The sequence below is a fragment of the Rattus norvegicus genome, chromosome 17 (assembly GCF_021556685.1).
Source record: "Rattus norvegicus strain SHRSP/BbbUtx chromosome 17, alternate assembly SHRSP_T2T, whole genome shotgun sequence".
Taxonomy (NCBI): domain Eukaryota; kingdom Metazoa; phylum Chordata; class Mammalia; order Rodentia; family Muridae; genus Rattus; species Rattus norvegicus.
In genome coordinates, this window is record NC_141550.1 from 19,184,524 (window position 1) to 19,189,786 (window position 5,263).

A 5,263-nucleotide genomic window follows, 5' to 3' on the forward strand; every position below is an offset into this window, starting at 1 on the left:
GTTAGCTCAAAAAACAAACAAACATACAAACAAAAAACTCAAACAAAAACGAAACAAAAAACAAGAAACCAATGAAATCCAAGCTTTCTTAAAATTGGTAACTTCCAGGCAAGAATATGTGTTTGCTTGGGTCCCAGGGCAGAGTGCTGGGGACCGTTTCCACTGTGTTGAAGACAGACTTAGGTCAGAGTTCCTATTGGGTTTGGGTGTGAAAGGTCCTATGGTCCCTAGTTGGTAGCAAAGCAAAGCTTTAGGTCGTAGGCCCTTTAAGAAGTGGCTAGAGGGGCTGGGGATTTAGCTCAGTGGTAGAGCGCTTACCTAGGAAGCGCAAGGCCCTGGGTTCGGTCCCCAGCTCCGAAAAAAAAAAGAACCAAAAAAAAAAAAAAAAAAAAAAAAAAAAAAAAAGAAGTGGCTAGAGACTTGCGGGAAGAGGAGGCGGGTCATGGATGGCCTATCAGGTTTGACATCAGGGCAATGACTTCCTGTTACCATGTCAGCCACTTCCTGTTAGCGCTCAGCAACGTCTCCCCTGACTGCTGGTACGTTCCTTGCAGTAATGGAAGGATCCTCAGACTGTAAGACCCTTTCTGCCCCAAATTGCATTTTGTCAGCTATTCGGTTATAGCAACAAGAAAAACAATTAAAACGGGCATCGATTCTAAAATCAATTTTGAAACTCTGAAATGCAGATTCCCCGGGTCTTTCCTTGAAGCTTTTGTTAAAGGAGGCCTAGGGAGAGAGAGGGCCAGTGCTTTACATGTACTCCTCCCTAAGCCAACCTCACGGAGCTTGTGTACAGACCAACAAGGATGACTTTTCTCTGCATTAAAAGGACAGATGTTATCTGCAGCTGTTACGGTGATAAGATTGTACCCCAAAGACCTTACTTAGATAAACACGGCTCCACAGCTGCTCTCTGCCCTTTGGTGGGTATCTCTTCCGTGTTTTCCCCCAGCAAATGAATGCCCACGAACCGTAATCCCGAAACAAACAAAGCTGCCTGTGAAATTATGGGTTAAAGGTTAATGATCTGTAGACAAAGCCTCTTTGGAATTCTGCTGTCGAGGGTTGGGGGAGGCTGCCGTTCCCAATCTCAGCTGTTAACTGGATAAATCTTTGATTGAAAATGAACCCCATTCAAGAAGTACAGGCTTTGGGGTCCCAGTCCTGACCCTTTTTTTTTTTTTAAGACAGGGTCTTGATAGCACAGTGGCCTTGAACTTACAACGTAGCTCAGGCTGGTCTTGAACTCACGGTGATCCCCCTGCTTCAGCTTCCCAAGTGCTGAGATTATAATTAGGCACCACTATGCCTATTTTTATTAATAAATCCCCCCAGTTTCCCTATATCTAGAGTGTGGGGGTGGGGCATGAGAGTATACAGGAGGAGATTTTCTCCAGGCTTGAAAGTAAGTTCATTGCTGGTGCCTTTGCAACGTTTGGCATGAATCAAAATCCCCACAATTATCAATGTTCTCCTGTGTTTTCCCTCAGTGTCAGGAAAGAGCAACTCTGCTTTCTTCTGTCTACAGTTCCGTAGCTCAGAACATAGGTTAGATCCTGACGGGGCAGCTTAAAAGTACTGTAAACATTTCAGACACTTGGCTCTTGTTTTGAGCAAAGGTAGAGTGGTTTGGCTCTCAACGTTCCTTAGACGTTTCAGGGCTGCTAAGGGAGAGTATATTCTGGGGAAAGGAAAGCAATAGGTCCTTAATGGAAGCGTTTCCAAAGGTTCTGAAAGGGGAGCTGTTTCCGAGTACATCCATCTGTTCCAAGAGGGTTGACTACATCAATACACTCTTTGGGTAGTTATTTTGAATTTCAGCTACATCCTTGGGTCTAAATTCAGTTAGGCATTTGCGTTATTATTAACGTCTTCTGCTCACCTGTGGGACGAGAGCCACAGCTTGACCAAGTTTCTACTAAAAGTTAAGACTGTGGTTTCTGAATCTTTGGTTGTCACAGGCCTTAGCTACTTAGTCTAAGAGGCAACACCACCATAGCTATTTCCCCTGGGCCAGCTGAAGCGGGTAGGCAAGTCAGGTTACATTTTAACTAGGTTCCTAGAGAAAGGGAGTCATATTAACTTACTTATTACTTATCTCGTTTTTATACAAGAAATGCACAGAATATGCCAGGGTCTCAGCAAATGAATTACAGCTGAATGAATAAAAGACTGGTCCCAGGACTGGTGGGGCATGACTTTAATCCTAGTGTTTGAGAGGCAGAGGCAGGTAGATCTCTGTGAGTTCAAGGCCAACCAGGTATATCAAAGTCCAGGCTAGCCTGGGATACATAGTAAGACACGATCTCTAGAGAAAAAGCAACAGAGGAAGAGAAGGAATAGATAGATATAATTAATAATTAGAATTAGTTGCTAACGACTGGGAAACAAGAAGACGGACAAAGAAAAGCTAAAAAGAACAGTTCTAATTCAACCCCACCTCTAGGAATCCAGAGAATCACGGAATGCACGTGCACATGTCACATCCTATACAATGGCAGATTGTCAGACCATGAGTGCAGAAAATATATCCCAGAACTCTCTCAAGAACACTGCCAAGAGTACTGTAACAAGCCATCCAGTATAGTAGGTAGGAATCCCTATGGCCTGGGCACAGTTGCTTCTTTAAGACAAGGAAGAAGAGACTCATTCATAATTCTAGGATGAAAGCCAGGCATGGCGGGAAAAACCTTGTGATCTCCACATTCAGAAAGAGGAGGCAGGAGGATCATGATATTTTTTTGTTGTTGTTGTTCTTTTTTTTCGGAGCTGGGGACCGAACCCAGGGCCTTGCGCTTCCTAGGTAAGCGCTCTACCACTGAGCTAAATCCCCAGCCCTGATATTTTTTCTTTGAGCTTAGCCTGGGCTGTGAGGGGCGGGGGGGGGGGGGGGGGGGGGGGGGGGAGGTAGGAGCCAGGTCTAAGGGAAGCCCTGCTGCAGGGAGAATGAGAGTTACAAAGGGTCAGGAGACCCATGCTGTAGTTAAGAGCTAAGAGATAGCTCGACAAACCGGAAGTGGGCAGCTGAGCGCGCTGAGACCTAGGGAGGCAGGAGGAAACAAGGTGCTTACAGGAGCCTGTGCAACTTTTATTGGTCCCAGGCCTTAGCAATCATGTGGAGCCAAATGTATCCAATTTCTAAGGGCAGGGAGTCCTGATGGCACCCTGGCTACAGAAGTAAAGATCAAGGAATTACTCTCCATTGGGTCTTTCCCTAGGCTAGGTATTGGCACTGAATGCATTGACCTAACATGTACTGACACAGATTGTGTTCCTGAGACTGTAGCAGGCAAGGAGATTTGAGTAGCTGTAATAATGAAACTATTGATAAATGCCATGTGTATATATGTACTGTTATATGAATGCATGCATATACCAAATGTGATATTAATTTTTATTTAATTTTTTACATCCCAGTCACTGTCCCCTCCCAGTACCCTCCTCATGAAATTCCTTCCCCTAATATTTTTTTCTTTTAACCATGGTGTGAAAGCGGCCTGCGTTAACTAGAAGCTGCCATTCAGGTTCTGCATTTGGATCTCTTTCTAGGTTAGTGGCTTGCAGCCCCGTCCTTTCTCACGGTGCTGGGCAGTGCCATCCAGCTGCAGCCACCAGTCAGCCATGAAATCATGCAGAGAAACAACCGACACTTTCTAATGGGCTGGGATGCTAAGCTAGAACATCCTGTAGTTACCAGCATCCACTGCGGGATCTTCAGTTTTCAATGGGATTATGGAGATGTTATCCAATTGTAAGTCACCCTTGTAGCTTGTTGTCAGGGGATAAGCTTCAGAGAACAAGGGAGAAATCAGAGTGTTTGGGAAAGCATGCTTAAGCTTTTGGCCAGAATCTGGATAAAAGATAGAAAGGAAAAGAAAAAATTGCACTTCTTTGGTAAGAACTCAGAAAGGTTGTCAAGCTCAGCAGTGCTTTGTGGTGGCATCTGTTATCAACGGCGAGAGGTTGGGGTTCCTGAGAGGAATTAAATCGATTGTCTCCTTTAATTATGCCTCCCCTGTCTTACCATGTCCCTCAGGTGAACTGGATTTCCTGGTTGGGGGGGGGTGTCTCCTGGCCAGGCGGTTCATAGGCCCAGCTGGATTATCTCTTACAGGAGAAGACAGTGCTATGTAATATTCTGACTTCTGGAGCTGGTCAGAAGGTCCTGTCTCCACCTAGGGCCAGAGAGAGAACTCAGATCCCATTCGTCTGATCAGAAGAAGTAGCTGCTTTCCCTTTAATGGGCCTCAACAACGTTCTGATCGCTTCGTCGTTTATTCCATTTATTTTGATTCCATGGAGGAGCAATTGTGAAACTTTCCTTTCTAGTGTCACCAGGGAAACAGGAGTGGTTCAAAGTGCATCACGAGGGAGGACTTCCCTCCTCGTTAGTCTCCATGTCTATGTAATGTGATGAACCCCTTTTCATGGTATATAAGTATATGATAGTGTGTGTGTGTATTCTATTGGTTCTGTTCCCCTATAGAGCCCTGCCTAATATAAGAGTGTGCACATATGATTTACTCATGTACATAAATATATATGTAAACATATAGATAATATATGTAAATATGCATGTGTGGTGGTTTGACTATGCTTGGCCTGTGGGAAGTGGCACTATTATGGTTTGTGGTCTTGTTCGAATAGGGTGGCCTTGCTGGAGAAGAGTGTCTTTGTCCAGCTTTAAGGCTTCCTATGCTCAAGTCCCACCCAGTGTGGAAGAGATTCTTCTCCTGGCTGCCTGCAGCAGACAGTCGTCTTCTGCCTCCCTTCAGATCAAGTAGAACTCCCAGCTCCACTTCAGTACCATGTCTGCCTGGACGCTGCCATGCTTCTTGGAATGATGATAGTGGACTGAACCTCTGAAACTGTAAGCCAGCCCCAATTAAATGTTGGCCTTTATAAAATCTGCCTTGGTCATGGTGTCTGTTTACAGCAGTGGAAACCCTAAGACAGCGTGCATATCCATAATCTGTGTGTGTGTGTGTGTGTGTGTGTGTGTGTGTGTGTCTGTCTGTCTGTCTGTCTGTCTGTGCATGTGTCTGTGTGTTTGTGTGTGTGTGTGTGCCTGTGTGTTTCTATGTGTGTGTCTGTGTCTGTGTGTGTGTGTTGGTATTGGTAGTTGATACTTTCCCCCCAAAGATCTTCTACTCTATCTGGGGAATGGATGAGACAAGCTTACTTACAGTCTAAGGGTGAAGACATATCTGTGGTGGCTTAAATATGCTTGGCCCAGGGGGGTGGCAATTATTAGGAGGTG

The 5,263-nt window shown here is 45.1% G+C and overlaps 1 long non-coding RNA gene across 1 annotated transcript; it reads left to right on the forward strand.

The window, feature by feature from the left end:
- The first annotated feature begins 511 nt into the window (after nt 1-511).
- Nucleotides 512-4,893, forward strand: LOC148000051 (uncharacterized). The gene is made up of 3 exons (XR_015641529.1): nt 512-575; nt 3,553-3,754; nt 4,651-4,893. It is a non-coding gene; the product is annotated as an uncharacterized LOC148000051 (long non-coding RNA).
- Nucleotides 4,894-5,263: the final 370 nt, after the last annotated feature.